Source organism: Tachysurus fulvidraco, chromosome 7 (assembly GCF_022655615.1).
Source record: "Tachysurus fulvidraco isolate hzauxx_2018 chromosome 7, HZAU_PFXX_2.0, whole genome shotgun sequence".
Lineage (NCBI taxonomy): Eukaryota > Metazoa > Chordata > Actinopteri > Siluriformes > Bagridae > Tachysurus > Tachysurus fulvidraco.
Genome location: NC_062524.1, coordinates 2,809,923 through 2,833,678, shown reverse-complemented (window position 1 = coordinate 2,833,678; position 23,756 = coordinate 2,809,923). Strand labels below are relative to the sequence as shown.

At 36.6% G+C, this 23,756-nt stretch overlaps 1 protein-coding gene and 1 long non-coding RNA gene across 24 annotated transcripts in view; one reads left to right on the top strand and one right to left on the bottom strand.

The window, feature by feature from the left end:
• The window catches only part of LOC113650479, a 289,734-nt gene that overhangs the window by 10,789 nt on the left and 255,189 nt on the right, over nt 1-23,756 (top strand). The window lies entirely within an intron of this gene.
• On the bottom strand, nt 7,118-8,827 carry LOC113650500. The gene is made up of 2 exons (XR_003442434.2): nt 8,432-8,827; nt 7,118-8,255 (listed from the first exon to the last, which is right to left on the bottom strand). It is a non-coding gene; the product is annotated as an uncharacterized LOC113650500 (long non-coding RNA).

Below are 23,756 nucleotides of genomic sequence, written 5' to 3'. Positions count from 1 at the left end.
TTGCCACCTTTCATTTTACCCGATAACTCTGTTACGCGATCCGCACGGTGTAAGTGGAAGCCTGAGAGAAGTAATCCACTGTCCAGGATTGAGTGACTGAGCCAAGTTTCAGTAAAACAGAGAGCAGGTGAATCGAAGGGAGCGCAGTTTTAAATCCCATCTTTCACAGCCTCACCAGCGCACCGGCGCGCTTTTCTCGCCGTCGTTTCCTGTCGTGCCGAGGCTGCCATCTGCGGCGCCATCTTGAAATCTTGAATGAATGACATACTAAAATGGATCCAGTGTAGTGGGGTGACAGCTCTTAATGTGATTAATATATTGTGATCATAAATGTGATGGTGTTTGGTCCTGTAGTCAAGTATTAAGCACAGGGATGATGCTAGTCTTTCACAAAGCTGCTCAGCACATGGTTAAGTTTGGAAAAAGTTTTCATTACATACACTGCAGATGGAAAGAGTATTTATTAGGTGTCATTATTCTGTGGTTTTCCCTGTTGACATCATTTTCTGTGCTACACACCATTAATTAATTCATTCATTTTCTACCGCTTATCCGAACTTCTCGGGTCACGGGGAGCCTGTGCCTATCTTAGGTGTCATCAGGCATCAAGGCAGGATACACCCTGGACGGAGTGCCAACCCATCACAGGGCACACACTCGCACACTACGGACAATTTTTCCAGAGATGCCAATTAACCTACCATGCATGTCTTTTACCGGGGGAGGAAACCGGAGTACCCGGAGGAAACCCCCGAGGCACGGGGAGAACATGCAAACTCCACACACACACAAGGAGGAGGCGGGAATCGAACCCCCAACCCTGGAGGTGTGAGGCTCACGTGCTAAGAAATATATTTGTGTCTTGGAGTGAGGCATCACAATCACAGTATTTTAGTCTGTGATGACCTGGATACCTTTTCCCATATACTGCGTGACCCCTGGGATTTAGTAGGGCCTGTGCACTTCTGATATACTGGTATATGCTGAGTCAATAAATCTGAGTGCAGTGTATTGGGTTTTCAGTACAAACCTTAGACCAAGTTCTCAAAACTGTTTTAGCACCATTCATAACCTAGCTCCTAAAGAATGACATTCTTTATTTAGGCTTCATCACAGAACTGAGAAAACTGTTTGCAATTATGTATTAAAATGTTTTTTTTCCCCTCACAGTTTTACTTCTACACAAAGAGAATCAAAGGAAAATTGTCAACAGAAATTTATGCCATTTAAACTGGATTTGTGTTTACAAGCATTTCTGTACCATAGAGAAGAAAATATCTGGAAAACAGTGGAGAAAATAATGTCAAATGTTTGTAAAGAACAAAGTGATTTCCTTCTGGATCTGTTCTCACATGTGAAGCAGTATGAGAGTGAAACACACAGGACTGTCCTTCCTGCATTGCTGCCAGTTTACCGGTCACTTCCTGTTTGGTCCATAAAGCTCTCAGAGAGAAAAGTCTCCGACCTCCTAGAAGTGCTGAAACTCCAAACACAGAAGATACCAGTGGAGCTGAGAGACTGTTCAGATGAAGAGAGTGAAGTGAGGAGTTTCCTTCAGTGTCTGCCCTACATCTCACACCTCAGCTTTAAACAGTAAGTTATTACAGATTTCTCAGACTTTCTTTAGTGTTTGTGCTCCACAGCTGAAGATCTCAGAGCTCATGTTTAATGAGTAAGTTTAAAGTTCCTGTACAGATTTCACCTCTTTTACTGATCTGAACTGTTATTGTTAGCTAGCTACTTTACCTCGAACCTGCTAACACTGATTTTTAGCTTAATGTTCGACAAGTTAGTTTGTGTTGGTTTTTAATTTCAAGCAAATAATTAGAATTATTTTTAACATTTTTATTTATGAAATTAAAAAATAAAATAAATAAAACTCTTCTACATAAAATTAATGCAATTTCGAATTTAAATAAACTTTACATTTACTTTTGAAAAATCAACAGTATTTTATAGAAAACTTCTCTATACTAAATACACTGCCATCTGATTTAGCTAGATAATAAATATTAACCTTTTAACTAATGGATCTTAATCCTTTTTCTAACTAGACACTACAAGTCTGGGTCTGATTGACTTACAGATAAATATCTAGATAATTTGATCAGTTATCAAAGTTACTGTGTTCATTACATCATCACTTTCTATATCAGACATGAGGGAAACTCTCACATGTGACTGTACTGTTCATCACTGTACTGTGTGTGTGTGTGTGTGTGTGTGTGTGTGTGTGTGTGTGTGTGTGTGTGTGTGTGTGTGTGTGTGTGTTTACCACTGTGATTAGATGGTGTACAGCAAAAAGTCCAGAGTTGATTTTAACACTTTATCAGAGTTTATGTAGCTCCACACGCTCTAGAGTTAAATGAACACTTTAAGACAGTTAAACATTTTACACTGTGCCACAGTTCATTATTTGAATCTGAAAAAGTGTTAAAATGACACTAAAAGGGATTCAGATAAAGACTGGTCAGAGTTGTGTGTTTTAGGTTAGAATTAGTTTCACTCTGTAAAGCCTCAAAAGATTTACAAAGTACTATGAAGTGAAGTGAAAACAGTTAAATAAACCACATCACACTAAATAACTTCCATCAGCTTGTTTATTTTAGCTCTCATTGCAGTACAATTTCTACATGAATTAAAACATTACAAAAGAAGGTTTGATGTACAAACTTTCATCCACGACACTGTATGTGCTCTGAAGATCAAATAGCTTACAAACTGTAATATCTGTATAACATTTGTATAAAACACCTACAGAAATCAATGAAATGTATTTTATATACACTGTACAATTTATTTATTTATTAATAACAGATTTGTAATGATAACTATCAGACTGCAGTAAAATCAGGGTTAATAATGAAGAGAACTGGAGAGTAAACGAGACTCTGTTCTTTTCTTCTTTTGGTGGATTTACATCCAGTCTGTTGTGTCAGTGTTCTCTTCATCACTGAGAGTTTGTTCATCTTATGTCAGAGGGGGCGTGGCCAGGAGGGGGCGTGTCTTTCTGTAGGGATTCTGTAGCTCTTGTAGTTCTAGGATTATTCCAATAATTATAAAATATTAACAAATACAAAAGTAAGTAAAGTGGAAAAACTTTATTTCTTCTGTATTTTTCTCCCTGTATGTGTGAGAGTTCTCTCTGTGTTTACTGTAATAATGTGAATCTTTCACTTTTCTCCAGGTTTCACTTTACAGATGAAGAGAAAAAGAAGAAATGGAGAGAATTTCTACTGGATTTGTGTCTGCAAACAGCTCTACACCAACCACAAAACATCCAGGAGACAGTGAAGAAAGTGATGGCACATTATTATAAAGAACAGAGTGATTTCCTGCTGGATCTGTTCTCACATGTGAAGCAGTATGAGAGTAAAACACACAGGACTGTCCTTCCAGCATTGCTGCCAGTTTATCGGTCACTTCCTGTTTGGTCCATAAATCTCTCAGAGAGAAAAGTCTCCGTCCTCCTAGAAGTGCTGAAACTCCAAACACAGAAGATACCAGTGGAGCTGAGAGACTGTTCAGGTGAAGAGAGTGAAGTGAGGAGTTTACTTCAGTGTCTGCCCTACATCTCACACCTCAGCTTTAATGGGTAAGTTATTACAGATTTCTCAGACTTTCTTTAGTGTTTGTGCTCCACAGCTGATAAAAAAAACTCTTTTTTTATTTTTAAGTAAGTATTTCTGCATTTTCTCAGTAGTGAAATCTAAACAATCATTTCACTTTTTTCTTACAAAAACATCCCAGACTTCCTGTGACATTTTAAAATGTTTTAATTTTAGTGTAATATAATTTTTGTGCATTTGTTTTTCTGATTTAAATGTAAAAATCCTCCAGTCATCTGATCCAGGACACTTTACTGTAGTGCACTAAATATCAGAACTGAATACACTGAAGAACAGGAGACACTTTTTGTGTTCTAAAGTTTATAGTAAAGTTTTAGTGAAAATGCCTCATTTTTATAGAAGTCTGAGGAATCTGTCCTTCCTCTTCTTTATTTCCTGTTTGTTTTATTAAGTTCTGTAAAACCTACTTGATGAAGATAAAGTGGTTAACTGTGACTGAAAGATCATGTGATTGTCTGAGTGAGACTCGTGTAAGTGGAGAGATAAAGACATGTTCAGGGTGTGACTTCATCTCCAGACTCTCGACTCTTTCCTCTTTATTCATCTCTGCACTAGTGACATGGCCAGACATGTGCACGGGGTAACATGACTGTAGTCCAAGGCCGAGGGGGAAATGCTGGGACATAAATGAATCAAAATCTGTGAAACATATTTAATTTTCTGTCCCAGTGAGTGGAATATTTTTGAATAAATATTGTAGCTCATTCAAATTCAGTACTTTTATATTGCTAGTATAATATAAATAATAGGATTTTTTGACTTGTTTTTTTCCATGAACTGAAAGGTGTTTGTGTAAAATATTTTCTGTATATATGAACACATGAATTTTTTTTGTTGTTATTTCATAACCTCATTAGTTCTCAGTAGCAGTATTTAATCATCAAACAAACACATACCTGAATTTTTCAGCTCTGGGTCGTCCCCATTCAAATAAACATCATCCTCTGTGTCTGATAATGAACAGTGAAAAGCTTTAAAGCAGTTGTTCAGGTAAACGATATCAAACATACAGGTGCTTTGATTTGCTCAGTGTTACATTGATCATATTTGACTTGTGTTTATTGGTTTAAGTTTTTAAAATGGGAGAGTTACAAACACACACAGGTTCAGTCATGTGGCCTTAATGTGTATGTGTGTGTGCGTGTGTGCGTGTGTGCGTGTGTGTGTGTGTGTGTGTGTGTGTGTGTGTGTGTTATTAGATGGCACTTAGCAAAAAGTCCAGTGTTGTATTAACTCTCACACAGTTGATTTTAACACTTTATCAGAGTTTATGTAGCTCCACACGCTCTAGAGTTAAATGAACACTTTAAGACAGTTAAACATTTTACACTGTGCCACAGTTCATTATTTGACTCTGAAAAAGTGTTAAAATGACACTAAAAGGGATTCAGATAAAGACTGGTCAGAGTTGTGTGTTTTAGGTTAGAATTAGTTTCACTCTGTAAAGCCTCAAAAGATTTACAAAGTACTATGAAGTGAAGTGAAAACAGTTAAATAAACCACATCACACTAAATAACTTCCATCAACTTGTTTATTTTAGCTCTCATTGCAGTACAATTTCTACATGAATTAAAACATTACAAAAGAAGGTTTGATGTACAAACTTTCATCCACGACACTGTATGTGCTCTGAAGATCAAATAGCTTACAAACTGTAATATCTGTATAACATTTGTATAAAACACCTACAGAAATCAATGAAATGTATTTTATATACACTGTACAATTTATTTATTTATTAATAACAGATTTGTAATGATAACTATCAGACTGCAGTAAAATCAGGGTTAATAATGAAGAGAACTGGAGAGTAAACGAGACTCTGTTCTTTTCTTCTTTTGGTGGATTTACATCCAGTCTGTTGTGTCAGTGTTCTCTTCATCACTGAGAGTTTGTTCATCTTATGTCAGAGGGGGCGTGGCCAGGAGGGGGCGTGTCTTTCTGTAGGGATTCTGTAGCTCTTGTAGTTCTAGGATTATTCCAATAATTATAAAATATTAACAAAAACAAAAGTAAGTAAAGTGGAAAAACTTTATTTCTTCTGTATTTTTCTCTCTGTATGTGTGAGAGTTCTCTCTGTGTTTACTGTAATAATGTAAATCTTTCACTTTTCTCCAGGTTTCACTTTACAGACAGAGAGAAAAAGAAGAAATGGAGAGAATTTCTACTGGATTTGTGTCTGCAAACAGCTCTACACCAACCACAAAACATCCAGGAGACACTGAAGAAAGTGATGACAGATTATTATAAAGAACAGAGTGATTTCCTGCTGGATCTGTTCTCACATGTGAAGCAGTATGAGAGTAAAACACACAGGACTTTCCTTCCAGCATTGCTGCCAGTTTACCGGTCACTTCCTGTTTGGTCCATAAATCTCTCAGAGAGAAAAGTCTCCGACCTCCTAGAAGTGCTGAAACTCCAAACACAGAAGAAATCAGTGGAGCTGAGAAACTGTTCAGGTGAAGAGAGTGAAGTGAGGAGTTTCCTTCAGTGTCTGCCCTACATCTCACACCTCAGCTTTAATGGGTAAGTTATTACAGATTTCTCAGACTTTCTTTAGTGTTTGTGCTCCACAGCTGAAGATCTCAGAGCTCATGTTCAATGAGTAAGTTTAAAGTTACTGTACAGATTTCACCTCTTTTACTGATCTGAACTGTTATTGTTCGCTAGCTACTTTACTGATTTGTAGCTTAATGTTTGACAAGTTAAAGGGATTTAGTTTGTTGTTTTTAATTTCAAGCAAATAATTAGAATTATTTTTAACATTTTTATTTATGAAATTGAAAATAAAATAAATAAAACACTTCTACATAAAGTTAATGCAATTTCGAGTTTAAATAAACTTTACATTTACTTTTGAAAAATCAACAGTATTTTATACAAAACTTCTCTATACTAAATACACTGTCATCTGATTTAGCTAGATAATGAATATTAACCTTTTAACTAATGGATCTTAATCCTTTTTCTAACTAGACACTACAAGTCTAGGTCTGATTGTCTTACAGCTAAATATCTAGATAATTTGATCAGTTATCAAATTTATTGTGTTCATTACATCATCACTTTCTATATCAGACATGAGGGAAACTCTCACATGTGACTGTACTGATCATCACTGTACTGTGTTTGTATGTGTGTGTGTGTGTGAGTGTGTGTGTGTGTGTGTCTGTGTCTTTACCACTGAGATTAGATGGTGTACAGCAAAGAGAGTTGACTTTAACACTTTATCAGAGTTTATGTAGCTCCACACGCTCTAGAGTTAAATGAACACTTTAAGACAGTTAAACATTTTACATTGTGCCACAGTTCATTATTTGAATCTGAAAAAGTGTTAAAATGACACTAAAAGGGATTCAGATAAAGACTGGTCAGAGTTGTGTGTTTTAGGTTAGAATTAGTTTCACTCTGTAAAGCCTCAAAAGATTTACAAAGTACTATGAAGTGAAGTGAAAACAGTTAAATAAACCACATCACACTAAATAACTTCCATCAACTTGTTTATTTTAGCTCTCATTGCAGTACAATTTCTACATGAATTAAAACATTACAAAAGAAGGTTTGATGTACAAACTTTCATCCACGACACTGTATGAGCTCTGAAGATCAAATATCTTACAAACTGTAATATCTGACATTTGTATAAAACACCTTTCCTCACTTCAGTGTACTCTGAATGCATGAAGATGTTCTTCAAAATTCTCTGTAAATAGTTTGTTTGCCAAAATATTAATGCAGTTATTAATCAAAAGTTTATCACTTATTTAACAGCAGACTGGAATTTTACTTTCCATTGTACTGCAAACAACACGTCCAGCTCTATATTCTAAACCATCAACTTTAACCCAGCTGGCTGATAAAACATCTTTAGACATTTCACAGGTTTGATTTCTGACCACATTCTCTTCTGTGATTAAAAAAGGTTTCATTGGGACAAACTCCTTATGTTTGAGGGTGAAGGTTTCCCAATGAAAAGCGATGGCCATCTGATGAGTTTTAGCAAATGATTTTATGGTTTTGAAAGTTTTGAAAGTTTTTTGAACATCTTATTTGGCTTATAGAATATTATAGACCACATATATAATAAGTGGCCAATTTTCCTTGAAGATGGGTAATTAATCATAAAATGATTATTTTTATCTGGATACAAGTCCGTAAATAATTTGAGGTGGTCAGGGATCAAGTGCCAGAATTGATAGAAAGAACCAGGATAGTAACTCTGTTCACCTCTTATATGTGACATCAACTGTTGACTGTTGAGGTGCTGTTTCTGACAAATACAACAGATCAGCATTCTCTCAGAATCATATTGCCCAGACTTTAAGTTAATGTTACTGTCTGGTTAAGTGGTCTAGCTCAAGTCTTTAACTCTGAGTGACTCACATATTCCCCACATCGATGTTGTACAACGTCTGGAGGAATGTGTAAAAGTTAACAAGGTCACTATCATATGACAGCTTGAACACAAAATGTGCCTTGACAAGTACATCAAATGCTCCAAGGGAGCGGTTTGCCTGGCATGGGATGAGATGCTTATCCAAGAAAATGTAGAAGATCTTACTTTTCTGACAACAGCAAGGAGGTACGGATGCTGATGCTGGTTATTGTTGAGGTGTTTCTCCAAACTACAGCATGAACACTGAACATTAGACACAAACATAATGTGCAGTCACAGAGAAAGTAACATTATAAAGGTGATTGTTCAAACAATGACTAAATAGCTAGTAATATATGGGAATGTCTATGAAGACTAATCTCATTCTTGTTTGATCAACACAAAACATTACTAAATTGTCTTTACCTTATGAAACACTACAAGTCTTTCAGCAGCAGTACATGCACTAATTTTCTAAGAATTCTGTCCTCCTGGTGGTGGTGGAAGGAGATGTATCAGTAAGAGAAGTGATGCCATTTCCTGTTCGTAATCTGAAGACAAGGATTCACATGAATTAAGTAACAGAAAACTTCAAATGTCATAAATTTAACATTTAAGAACAGAGATAATTTTAAGCATTCATCTACCTGTTGTGTTTATGTGGTCTTCAAAAAATAATCCAGAAAACATCCATCTCATAGGTTGTGATGTATTCATTAAAACAATACAGGAGGTAATTAGTACTGCAAATATAGCAAATGCAAAAAGAGATAAAATACAGTCTACTTTTATTCTCGTCAAGATCACTTCCTTCAGGACTTTCTGCAGAAAGCAACAACTGACTCAGTTCTGCTGTTGAAGTAAGCCGCTTCACCTCTTGTGACATTTGTCCTGAAGAACATTGTCATTGACATTGTCCCACTAATGAAGCAGCCTGCAGGCTGTCTCAGCATCAAATAGGAGAATGATGTCATGATCCACCTTAAAGAGAATAGTTAGTAAATTATAAACAATTTCTCTCAAACTGAAGGCCATTGAAAATGTGTTATTCTAAGCCTACAGTCCTTTTGTATCCAGTAATATTGGGAAGGCAGAGAGGATATCAAAGCTCTACAGTCTGGATCTATAACCAGCTTCTGGCAATGAGGAAAAGTCTCTTTCATCTTCTGTAATATTATGGACTTGTCTGTGGTGTGGTTGAGCAAAGAAAAATGCCCTTCAAAATTAGTAGCCCTTTGTGCTTTTGGGCCTCCTGCAGAAACATTTAGAGGTCTGTGTGGTGACATACTGTAGATCCTCCACGCATCTTCCTGTGGACTGTTTTTATACGTCAGGCAATGTATCCTGTGTTGCTTGAATCATCATAAAAGTCTTACTGAAATAGATCTATTTTTTATTCCTTCATCACATTTAGGTCAAAATCACAAAGAATCAAATTTTAATCTCATAGCAAAAACTTGACAGCATTGCAAGTAGGACAAGTAAAGTAAACAATGACTTGTATAGTCTTACTTGGAACAGGGATCTCTGAGGGAAGGGAACAGCATCACTATGCCATAAATATACTGTTCTCTGATTGCTTTATGAGGAAGTTGCCTAAGATATCAAATTGGTTTATTTACACAAATCTACATTTACACAAATCTTCATTTACACAAAGGCAATGCAATTATTAGATTTAAATAAAATACCCGTGTGTATTAATCATGTGAGCCACCAATATGTTAATCATTTGTCTTCTGGTCACATCCATAAGCGTTGCTGTATCTTGATACTCCTGTAGTTCTGCTTCACCACCAGACTTGAATTTTAGTACATCTTCAACCTATTAAAAAAAACATGAACATAGTGATTCACAAATGTCTACAGACTGAGAAGGGAATTAAATTTGTTCCCCCAGAGATGAAATTAAAATTAATTATTCAGAGATGAAATTGTCTTACACATCAAATTATGATGTGTAAGACAAGGAGACATGCAAAAGCCTTTAAATCGATGTAAATGCTGTCGGGTGACACGTCATACAGTGGTGTGAAAAAGTGTTGGCCCCCTTCCTGAATTTTATGCACGTTTGTTTCACTTTAATGTTTCAGATCATCAAGCAAATTTAAATATTAGTCAAAGATAACACAAATAAACACAACATGCAGTTTTAAAAATGAAGGTTATCATTATTAAGTGAAAATAAAATAAAATAAAATCCAAACCCACATGGCCCTGTGTGAAAGTGTTTCTGGTTGGACATTAATATTAAAGTGTGACAAACGTGCAAAAAAAAATAAAAAAATCAGGAAGGATTGCAAAACTTTTTCACATAACTGTAGATCAATTCAGAATTAATATGATGACCTACAGATAAGCAATAATGACATCACAGACATGACAGTAAATTGCATCGTCTTTTTATTTTTTTCTTCGACTACTTAATTAATGTATTTAATCACTTTGAGCATGAAAAACACTCCTTATAAAGAGAACTTCAGTAGCTAATTACTTTGAACCCACTGTTCAGTTCTAACATTAAATACAGCGTTGTAAAGAATATTCTGATTCGTTTAATTCTTTCTATCTATTTAATTACATTGTGGCCATATTATAATTGATCTGTTATAATTTGCTCCCTTGTTTTAGTTCAGAAGAAAGATAAGATTGAGCATTTTAGTACAACATGATCATGGTGTGTGTGTGTGTGTGTGTGTGTGTGTGTGTGTGTGTGTGTGTGTGTGAGAATATGTTCTCTCTCTCTCTCTCTCTCTCTCTCTCTCTATATATATATATATATATATATATATATATATATATATATATATATATAAAGGATATATAGTGTTTATACATCGTTTAAGTACAACGTGATCGTGTGTGTGTGTGTGTGTGTGTGTGTGTGTGTGTGTGTGTGTGTGTGTGTGTGTGAATATGTTCCATATATATATAAGTAAAGGATATATAGTGTTTATGCATATTAATGCATATAAAGAGAGAGAGGTGATACCGCGGCCACAAATTAAGAATTCATTCCATACTAAATAATAAACACAGGTACATTGTGGCCACGTTGTCCTTCATTTTTATATATTATTATATTGGTCCACATGCTCCATGTATTGCTCCATATTACATAATACTGTACATGGTGCTATAGAATTCACCAGCATCATTCATCAATGTTTAAGTAAATTTTATTTCATTTTACTTACCACTCAAAGCACCACGAGGTTAATGGCAATGATTAACAGAATTTTATGGGCGGAGTCTAATTTAATCTCTCTAAAGAGTTGCTTTAACACTGATGATCAACTCTGTAATTTAACCCCAAAACAAGTTGAAACCAACTCTGAAATGTCTAACACCAAAATATTAACACTCCAGTTTTTGCTGTGTTGGACTGGGACAGTTAATGTGGCTATAAAACAGCAGGTTGTTTGTAACTCAGGAATAACATCAATATGTATTTTAAGTGAAATTATTTATATTTAGCACAAGCCCCAGTAAACAGTGTCAGGTGATGCTCCTGTCCATGGCTACAAGAAGAAACTGTTCATTTTTATCTTCCTTGATATGAACAGACTGATAGTCTGATGTTCTCTACACTAGCTGAATATTAGCCTTCATTATTAGCCTCATTTATGTGTTTGCTCTGAGCTTTAGGTGAATCTTTATCACTGGCTGTGAGATTCTTCCTCATAACTTATATATTTTCTTATATACAGGTCTAATTCAGTATCTGCATCTGTCCAGTTTATGGTGAATCTGATCATCGCAGCAGTCGACTGTCAATCAGATAAAGGAGAGAGTTTTACTGAGCTGCTGGTGTCAGTGTGCAGCTACAACACATTCCCTTTTAGACAAAAGGTTTATGGATTCCATGAAAAACAGAGTGATTTCCTGCTGGATCTGTTCTCACATGTGAAGCAGTATGAGAGTAAAACACACAGGACTGTCCTTCCAGTATTGCTGACAGTTTACCGGTCACTTCCTGCTGTCGGGTTTAATAAGTAAGTTATTATATTTCTCAGATCTGTTTTATTGCTCTGAGCTCCACAGCTGATTAAAGCCCTGTTTATAATTGCTGTCAGTTTAATATTGTAAACTAAATGTTCTGCTGGTTCATAACTTTAATAATAAATACATTTATAAATTCTTTCAAAAAAAGTAACTGAATAAATAAAGTCTCTGATTTGGGAAAATGATGGAGTGAAACATGCTGAGCTCCGTAACAGAGTCTGAGGCATCATTTTAACCAGAAACAGAAGTCCAGAGTTTATTTCCTGGTGATGGTGCAGACTCTCCATGACAGAATGTGATCATGTGACCAGCGAGCTCTCTATAACTGAACTCTATGAGCTGTACAGATGAGGACCTCTGATGTTCAAACACTGCAAATGTATTAGATGTGTCATTAATAGAAAGCTGAGCTCTGTGATGTGATTTGTACATTTCAGTGATGAACATCGTCACATTTTAGACTCATGAAGAATCATTACACCCTGATGAGTAAATACTGTGTCCTGATCTACATATTACAGCAGGGCTCGAAAGTTTCGGCACCCCAGGTAAAAATTTGTATTAATGTGCATAAAGAAGCCAAGAAAAAATGGAAAAATCTCCAAAGGGCATCAAATTACAGATTAAACTTTCTTATAATTTGTCAAAAAAGGTAGATTTTATTTCCATCATTTACACTTTCAAAATAACAGAAAACAAAAAGATGGCATCTGCAAAAGTTTGGGCACCCTGCAGAGTTTATACCTTGTACTGCCCCCTTTGGCAAGTATCACAGCTTGTAAATGCTTTTTGTACGCACTGATCTTTTAAGGTCTGTCCATAGATTTTCAATTATGTTGAGGTCAGGAGTTTGTGAAGGCCATGGCAAAACCTTCAGTTTACGCCTCTTGATGTAACAGTTGTTCAGAGGTTCTTTTCATTAAATTCTGTTCCCTTTCTTCTCCAAACGTACCTTTGCTCATTCTGGCCAAAAAGTTCTACAGTATTTTAACCCCATCGGTCCACAGAACTTGTTTCCAAAATGCATCAGGCTTGTCTACATGTTCATTTGCAAACTCTGTAGCAGAGGTTTTCTTCTGATGACTCTTCCATGAAGAGCAAATTTGTACAAGTATCTCTTTATAGTGGAATGGTGTACCACAACTCCAGTGTCTGCCAGATCTTTCTGGAGGGATCGTGCGGTCAAACGTGTGTTTTGACTTGCTTTTCTCACAATCCTGTGAGCTGTTCTGTCTGATATTTTTCTTGTTCTTCCAGATCTTGCTTTAACTACCACTGTTCCTGATGACTGCCATTTCTTAATTACGTTCTGAACAGAGGACATTGGCATCTGAAAACGCTTTGCTATCTTCTTATAGCCTTCTCCTGCTTTGTGAGCGTCAACTATTTACAGTTTCAGTTTTCTAGACAACAGCTTAGAAGAACCCATGGTGCTGATTGTTGGGGCAAAGGTCAGATGAGTCTGGGCATTTAAAACCTTTGAGATTGACATCACCTGGTCTTTCCAGATGATGATTGAGGACAATCCATGACACTGTCAGGTCTCAGCTTTCCAAAGGGGGTGGTGCATACTATAAACTCTGCAGGGTGCCCAAACTTTTGCAGATGCCATTTTTTTTTGTTTTCTGTTCATTTGAAAGTGTAAAAGATGGAAATAAAATCTACCTTTTTTTTGACAAATTATAAGAATGTTTAATCTGTAATTTGATGCATTTTGGACATTTTTCCATCTTTTCTTGGCTTCTTTATGCACATCAATACAAATGTTTACCTGGGGTGCCCAAACCTTTGAGCCGCACTGTACATATAGATGTAGTTACTTTTACACTTAAAGTGGAAGTTCACCTTTTACACATTTGAGCAGTTGATTTCTCGTCACCTCAGATAGTTTTATATCATTACATCATGTTTCAATATGTATATTTCATCCATTAAGGATCATTTTGTACAGTAAATTATAATAAGATGGATTTGTGAGTCTAAGTGCAGTAATTGTGTTTCCTCTATTCGATTCCTCAATTTATTTTTTTTTAAACAGAAGACATAAAGCCCTAAAACCTCCAGTTGTTTGTGATGGTCAGCGTGATCCTGTTGTGATTCAGTCTGTTCTCCTCTTTAGGGGTCGTAGGTTCAGGTTCTGGAGGAAGACAAACCACTATTTATTTTTTAATTAGTTTTAACAAATGATTTAATCAGCTGTTATAAAAATCATACTGAGGTGTCTATAAATCATCCTATAAGAGTTTAGAAAGTGTCAAATGTGAAAAAAGGTGAACTGCCCCTTTAAGTGACTCTGATTATTTAAAAATCCTGTTATTTAATATTTTACACTTAATAGAAGTACAGAAATCAATGAAATGTATTTTATATACACTGTACAATTTATTTATTTATTACTAACAGATTTGTAATGATAACTATCAGACTGCAGTAAAATCAGGGTTAATAATGAAGAGAACTGGAGAGTAAACGAGACTCTGTTCTTTTCTTCTTTTGGTGGATTTACATCCAGTCTGTTGTGTCAGTGTTCTCTTCATCACTGAGTGGGAGTAAAAAATAAAACAAATATGTTTCAGTAACCAGTATATGAGAGAGTTTGTTTATCTTATGTCAGAGGGGGCGTGGCCAGGAGGGGGCGTGGTTTTCTGTAGGGATTCTGTAGCTCTTGTAGTTCTAGGATTATTCCAATAATTATAAAATATTAACAAAAACAAAAGTAAGTAAAGTGGAAAAACTTTATTTCTTCTGTATTGTTCTCTCTGTATGTGTGAGAGTTCTCTCTGTGTTTACTGTAATAATGTGAATCTTTCACTTTTCTCCAGGTTTCACTTTACAGATGGAGAGAAAAAGAAAAAATGGAGAATATTTCTACTGGATTTGTGTCTGCAAACAGCTCTACACCAACCACAAAACATCCAGGAGACACTGAAGAAAGTGATGACAGACATTGAAGAATATGAGGAAGATGAATATGAAGAACAGAGTGATTTCCTGCTGGATCTGTTCTCACATGTGAAGCAGTATGAGAGTAAAACACACAGGACTGTCCTTCCAGCATTGCTGCCAGTTTACCGGTCACTTCCTGTTTGGTCCATAAAGCTCTCAGAGGGAAAAGTCTCCGACCTCCTAGAAGTGCTGAAACTCCAAACACAGAAGATACCAGTGGAGCTGAGAGACTGTTCAGGTGAAGAGAGTGAAGTGAGGAGTTTCCTTCAGTGTCTGCCCTACATCTCACACCTCAGCTTTAATGAGTAAGTTATTACAGATTTCTCAGACTTTCTTTAGAGTTTGTGCTCCACAGCTGATAAAAGAACTCTTTTCTTTTTAAGGAAATATTTCTGCAAATAAATGCGACTCATCCTGAACTAAATTTTAAATTAATATATTATTTTATCAGTACTGGTCAGCCTGGTGGACCTGGGATTTGAACACACAACCTATGACTCAGTAGTCCAAAACCTTAACCACTAGACCTCCACATCCCACATGACTGTAGACCAGGGCAGAGGGGAAAATGCTGGGACCCAAATTAATCAAAAGCTGTGAAACATATTTAATTTTCTGTCCCACTGAGTGGAATATTTTTTAATAAATATTGTAGCTCATCCAAATTCAATACTTTCATTAAACAGGTGCTTTGATTTGCTCAGTGTTACATTGATCATATTTGACTTGTGTTTATTGGTTTAAGTTGTGAAAATGGGAGAGTTACAAACACACACAGGTTCAGTCATGTGGCCTTTTTATTCTTTATAGCTACAAACACAAACATAAGTTTTTATTAGATATAACTCCTTTTAATATGATCTAGCTAACTATCATCATGAATGAGTTCCTAAGACAAACACAAATGCAGGTGAAACAGCTTTAATGAAAGTAAATTACTAACAACTTGATGGTCAGAAACACAGACACAGGTCAGATGATCAGTAAACAGAACAGACTGATCAAGGCAATAAGAAAGGGAACAAGGTCCAGAAACTAGCTGACACCAGGAGAGCAGAAACAGGGACCAAAAGACTCAGTACAGTCAGGAACAAAGCAGAAACTGTGTGAATCCCTCAGGAAAGACATGGGTGTGTGTGTGTGTGTGTGTGTGTGTGTGTGTGTGTGTGTGTGTGTGTGTGTGTGTGTGTGTACAGGACTGTGTCACACATTGAATATGACAGTCACTCATTTGGGTCTTTTCTCACACTCTCCCCCACGCATCGTATTTCTCACGCAGAAAACCTTTTGACTATTTATCATATATTTAATAAGCCGCAGCGCCCAAAATGTATCAGTCCGCATCGCAGTCTCTATGGAACTGAGCAGGAATCAAGCGCGTCTCAGTTCTTAGTCGAGCCTGACGCTTATCAGCCAATCAAAAAAAGAGGCTACAAAACAGCCAATCAGAAAATAGCACTATTGTATCTGAGTAAGATTTAACACAACAACCAGTGAACAAAAACATATACATTAGTGAGGGTATTTTCAATGGTCGGTTTGAACAAAACCTCAACACAAAACAGCTTGTCTCTGGACGGGACATTGTCCTCAATCATGTCCCTAAACATGTCTGGGCTTGTGCTGAACTGTTTTATATGGGAGCAACATTACACATGATGAAGGGGTCCAAAAAGGCAACAATCATTTACAGTAAACACCAACAGTCATAATTCTCTCTCTCTCTCACACACACACACACACACACACACACACACGCATTTATAAATGGTATTTGGGGGGGGGGCCTTAGTGGTGGTGTCGCTGTGGGGTAGGAGATGTCACTCTTGCCTGCCTTCGAAAGAGAGTGTGTTTGTGTGTCTGTGTGTGTCTGTGTGTGTGTGTCTGTGTGTGTCTGTGTGTGTCTGTGTGTGTGTGTGTGTGTGTGTGTGTGTGTGTGTGTGTGTGTGTGTGTGTGTGTGTGTGTGTACTGTAGAAAGCGTTTGCCCCCTAAACCTAATCACTGCTTGGTCCACTCTTAGCAGCAAGAACTTGCAATGAGTCTGTAACAGCGCTGTGGAGGAATTTTGCTCCACTCATCTTTGCAGAATTGTTGTAATTTAGCCACATTGGAGGGTTTTCGAGCAGGAACCCCATTTTTAAGGTCGTGCCACAGCATCTCAATAGGATTCAGGTCAGGACTTGGCCACTCTTCAAGTCTTCATTTTGTTTTTCTTCAGTCATTCAGAGGTGGACTTGCTGATGTGTTTTGGATCATTGTCCTGCTGCAGAACCCAAGTTTGCTTCAGCTTGAGGTCATAAACAGATGGCTGCACTTTGTCCTTCAGGATTTTTTTGGTAGACAGCAGAATTCATGGTTCCATTTATCACAGCACAACAGACCCAGCAGACCCCAACAGAAGCAGCAAAACAGCCCCAGACCATCACACTACAACCACCATGTTTTAGTGTTGGTATGATGTTCTGTTTCTGAAATGCAGTGTTACTTTTACACCAAATGTAATGGGACACACACCTTCCAAAATGTTCAACTTTTGTCTCGTCAGTCCACAGAGTATTTTCACAAAAGTCTTTGGGAACATCAAAATGTTTTTTGGCAAATCTGAGACAAGCCTTTCTGTTCTTTTTGCTCAGCAGCAGTTTTCGTCTTGGAACTCTGCCATGAGGCCATTTTTGAGTCATGAACACTGACTTTAACTGAGGCAAGTGAGGCCTGAAGTTCTTTGGATGTTGTCGTGGGGTCTTGTGTCACATCTTGGATGAGTCGTTGCTGCGCTCTTGGGGTAATTTTGGTCAGCCCTTCACTCCTGGGAAGGTTCACCACTGTTCCATGTTTTCAACATTTGTGGATAACGGCTCTCACTGTGGTTGGCTGGAGTCCCAAAGATCTCATTTACTTTCTGTCTCATTTGTTCCTGAATTTCTTTGGTGCTCAGCATGATGTGAATCTTTTGAGGATCTTTTGGTCTACTTCACTTTGTCAGTCAGGACTTATTTAAGTGATTTCTTGATTGTGAACCGTTGTGGCAGTAAACAGGCCAACACTTTCACACGGAGCCATTGAGGTTTGGATTTTGTTTTCCCTCAATAATAACAACCTTCATTTAAAAACTGCATGTTGTGTTTGTGTTATCTTTGACTAATATTTAAATATGTTTGATGAGCTGAAACAAAAAAAACCCACACGTTTTCACACCACCGCAGATTAATTCAGAATTAATACGATGACCTACAGATTAGCAATGATCACATCACAGACATGACAGTAAATTACATCGTTTATTATTTTTCTCCGATTACTTAATTACTTATTTCATCTCTTTGAGCATGAAAAACCACTCCTTATAAAGAGAACTTCAGTAGCTAATTACTTTGAACCCACTGTTCAGTTTAACATTAAATACAGCGTTGTAAAGAATATTCTGATTTGTTTTAATAATTCTTTCCATCAATATAATTACATTGTGACTATGCTGTTATAACTCGATCCCTTATTTTAGTTCAGAAGAAAGAGTGAGCATTTAAGTACAACGTGATCATGTTGTGTGTGTGTGTGTGTGTGTGAATATGTTCCATATATATATATAAGTAAAGGATATATAGTGTTTATACATATTAATGCATATAAAGAGAGAGAGGTGATACCGTGGCCACAAATTAAGAATTCATTCCATACTAAATAATAAACACAGGTACATTGTGGCCACGTTGTCCTTCATTTTTATATATTATTATATTGGTCCACATGCTCCATGCATTGCTCCATATTACATAATACTGTACATGGTGCTATAGAATTCACCAGCATCATTCATCAATGTTTAAGTAAATTTTATTTCATTTTACTTACCACTCAAAGCACCACGAGGTTAATGGTGATGATTTCTACAACGATTAACAGAATTTTATGGGCGGAGTCTAATTTAATCTCTCTAAAGATTTGGTTTAACACTGATGATCAATTATGTAATTTAACCCCAACACCGAACACCATTTTACTCTAAAGGTGTTAAAATAACTTTGGGTGTTGAAACCAACTCTGAAATGTCTAAAACCAAAATATTAACACTCCAGTTTTTGCTGTGTTGGACTGGGACAGTTAATGTGGCTATAAAACAGCAGGTTGTTTGTAACTCAGGAATAACATCAATATGTATTTTAAGTGAAATTATTTGCTATTTAGCACAAGCCCCAGTAAACAGTGTCAGGTGATGCTCCTGTCCATGGCTACAAGAAGAAACTGTTCATTTTTATCTTCCTTGATATGAACAGACTGATAGTCTGATGTTCTCTACACAAGCTGAATATTAGCCTTTATTATTAGCCTCATTTATGTGTTTGCTCTGAGCTTTAGGTGAATCTTTTTTACTGACTGTGAGATTCTTCCTCATAACTTATATATGTTCTTATATACAGGTCTAATTCAGGATCTGCATCCATCCTGTTTATGGTGAATCTGATCATCGCAGCAGTCGACTGTCAATCAGATAAAGGAGAGAGTTTTACTGAGCTGCTGGTGTCAGTGTGCAGCTACAACACATTCCCTTTTAGACAGGAGGTTTATGGCTTCCATGAAGAACAGAGTGATTTCCTGCTGGATCTGTTCTCACATGTGAAGCAGTATGAGAGTGAAACACACAGGACTGTCCTTCCAGTATTGCTGACAGTTTACCGGTCACTTCCTGCTGTCAGGTTTAATAAGTAAGTTATTATATTTCTCAGATCTGTTTTATTGCTCTGAGCTCCACAGCTGATTAAAGCCCTGTTTATAATTGCTGTCAGTTTAATATTGTAAACTAAATGTTCTGCTGGTTCATAACTTTAATAATAAGTACATTTATAAATTCTTCCTAAAATGTAACTGAATAAATAAAGTCTCTGATTTGGGGAAATGATGGAGTGAAACATGCTGAGCTCCGTAACAGAGTCTGAGGCATCATTTTAACCAGAAACAGAAGTCCAGAGTTTATTTCCTGGTGATGGTGCAGACTCTCCATGACAGAATGTGATCATGTGACCAGCGAGCTCTCTATAACTGAACTCTATGAGCTGTACAGATGAGGACCTCTGATGTTCAAACACTGCAAATGTATTAGATGTGTCATTAATAGAAAGCTGAGCTCTGTGATGTGATTTGTACATTTCAGTGATGAACATCGTCACATTTTAGACTCATGAAGAATCATTCATGATGATGAGTAAATACTGTGTCCTGATCTACATATTATAGCAGGGCTCGAAAGTTTGGGCACCCCAGGTAACAACAATTTGTATTAATGTGCATAAAGAAGCCAAGAAAAGACGGAAAAATCTCCAAAGGGCATCAAATTACAGATTAAACTTTCTTATAATTTGTCAAAAAAAGGTAGATTTTATTTCCATCATTTACACTTTCAAAATAACGGAAAACAAAAAAATGGCATCTGCAAAAGTTTGGGCACCCTGCAGAGTTTATACCTTGTACTGCCCCCTTTGGCAAGTATCACAGCTTGTAAATGCTTTTGTAGCCAGCCAAGAGTCTTTTGTCACGCACTGATCTTTTAAGGTCTGTCCATAGATTTTCAATTATGTTGAGGTCAGGAGTTTGTGAAGGCCATGGCAAAACCTTCAGTTTACGCCTCTTGATGTAACAGCTGGACAGAGGTTCTTTTCATTAAATTCTGTTCCCTTTCTTCTCCAAACGTACCTTTGCTCATTCTGGCCAAAAAGTTCTACAGTATTTTAACCCCATCGGTCCACAGAACTTGTTTCCAAAATGCATCAGGCTTGTCTACATGTTCATTTGCAAACTCTGTAGCAGAGGTTTTCTTCTGATGACGCTTCCATGAAGAGCAAATTTGTACAAGTATCTCTTTATAGTGGAATGGTGAACCACAACTCCAGTGTCTGCCAGATCTTTCTGGAGGGATCGTACGGTCAAACGTGTGTTTTGACTTGCTTTTCTCACAATCCTGTGAGCTGTTCTGTCTGATATTTTTCTTGTTCTTCCAGATCTTGCTTTAACTTCCACTGTTCCTGATGACTGCCATTTCTTAATTACGTTCTGAACAGAGGACATTGGCATCTGAAAACGCTTTGCTATCTTCTTATAGCCTTCTCCTGCTTTGTGAGCGTCAACTATTTACAGTTTCAGTTTTCTAGACAACAGCTTAGAAGAACCCATGGTGCTGATTGTTGGGGCAAGGTCAGATGAGTCTGGGCATTTAAAACCTTTGAGATTGACATCACCTGGTCTTTCCAGATGATGATTGAGGACAATCCATGACACTGTCAGGTCTCAACTTTCCAAAGGGGGTGGTGCATGCTATAAACTCTGCAGGATGCCCAAACTTTTGCAGATGCCATTTTTTTTGTTTTCTGTTCATTTGAAAGTGTAAAAGATGGAAATAAAATCTACCTTTTTTTTGACAAATTATAAGAATGTTTAATCTGTAATTTGATGCATTTTGGACATTTTTCCATCTTTTTTTGGCTTCTTTATGCACATGAATACAAATGTTTACCTGGGGTGCCCAAACTTTTGAGCCGCACTGTACATATAGATGTAGTTACTTTTACACTTAAAGTGGAAGTTCACCTTTTACACATTTGAGCAGTTGATTTCTAGTCACCTCAGATAGTTTTATATCATTACATCATGTTTCAATATGTACATTTCATCCATTAAGGATCATTTTGTACAGTAAATTATAATAAGATGGATTTGTGAGTCTAAGTGCAGTAATTGTGTTTCCTCTATTCGATTCCTCAATTTATTTTTTTTTAAACAGAAGACATAAATCCCTAAAACCTCCAGTTGTTTGTGATGGTCAGCGTGATCCTGTTGTGATTCAGTCTGTTCTCCTCTTTAGGGGTCGTAGGTTCAGGTTCTTGAGGAAGACAAACCACTGTTTATTTTTTAATTAGTTTTAACAAATGATTTAATCAGCTGTTATAAAAATCATACTGAGGTGTCTATAAATCATCCTATAAGAGTTTAGAAAGTGTCAAATGTGAAAAAAGGTGAACTGCCCCTTTAAGTGACTGATTATTTAAAAATCCTGTTATTTAATATTTTACACTTAATAGAAGTACAGAAATCAATGAAATGTATTTTATATACACTGTACAATTTATTTATTTATTACTAACAGATTTGTAATGATAACTATCAGACTGCAGTAAAATCAGGGTTAATAATGAAGAGAACTGGAGAGTAAACGAGACTCTGTTCTTTTCTTCTTTTGGTGGATTTACATCCAGTCTGTTGTGTCAGTGTTCTCTTCATCACTGAGTGGGATTAAAAATAAAACAAATATGTTTCAGTACCCAGTATATAAGAGTTTGTTCATCTTATGTCAGAGGGGGCGTGGCCAGGAGGGGGCGTGGCTTTCTGTAGGGATTCTGTAGCTCTTGTAGTTCTAGGATTATTCCAATAATTATAAAATATTAACAAAACAAAAGTAAGTAAAGTGGAAAAACTTTATTTCTTCTGTATTGTTCTCTCTGTATGTGTGAGAGTTCTCTCTGTGTTTACTGTAATAATGTGAATCTTTCACTTTTCTCCAGGTCTCACTTTACAGATGGAGAGAAAAAGAAGAGATGGAGAAACTTTCTACTGGATTTGTGTCTGCAAACAGCTCTACACCAACCACAAAACATCCAGGAGACAGTGGAGAAAGTGATGACAGATATTGAAGAATATGAGGAAGATGAAGATTATTATTATGAAGACCAAAGTGATTTCCTGCTGGATCTGTTCTCACATGTGAAGCAGTATGAGAGTAAAACACACAGGACTGTCCTTCCAGTATTGCTGACAGTTTACCGGTCACTTCCTGCTGTCAGTTTTAATGAGTAAGTTATTATATTTCTCAGATCTGTTTTATTGCTCTGTGCTCCACAGCTGATTAAAGCCCTGTTTATAATTGCTGTCAGTTTAACATTGTAAACTAAATGTTCTGCTGGTTCATAACTTTAATAAATACATTTATAAATTCTTCCTAAAATGTAACTGAATAAATAAAGTCTCTGATTTGGGGAAATGATGGAGTGAAACATGCTGAGCTCCGTAACAGAGTCTGAGGCATCATTTTAACCAGAAACAGAAGTCCAGAGTTTATTTCCTGGTGATGGTGCAGACTCTCCATGACAGAATGTGATCATGTGACCAGCGTGCTCTCTATAACTGAACTCTATGAGCTGTACAGATGAGGACCTCTGATGTTCAAACACTGCAAATGTATTAGATGTGTCATTAATAGAAAGCTGAGCTCTGTGATGTGATTTGTACATTTCAGTGATGAACATCGTCACATTTTAGACTCATGAAGCATCATTACACGCTGATGAGTAAATACTGTGTCCTTATCTTCATATTACAGCGGGGCTCGAAAGTTTGGGCACCCCAGGTAAAAATTTGTATTAATGTGCATAAAGAAGCCAAGAAAAGACGGAAAAATCTCCAAAGGGCATCAAATTACAGATTAAACATTCTTATAATTTGTCAAAAAAAGGTAGATTTTATTTCCATCATTTACACTTTCAAAATAACGGAAAACAAAAAAATGGCATCTGCAAAAGTTTGGGCACCCTGCAGAGTTTATACCTTGTACTGCCCCCTTTGGCAAGTATCACAGCTTGTAAATGCTTTTTGTAGCCAGCCAAGAGTCTTTTGTCACGCACTGGTCTTTTAAGGTCTGTCCATAGATTTTCAATTATGTTGAGGTCAGGAGTTTGTGAAGGCCATGGCAAAACCTTCAGTTTACGCCTCTTGATGTAACAGTTGGACAGAGGTTCTTTTCATTAAATTCTGTTCCCT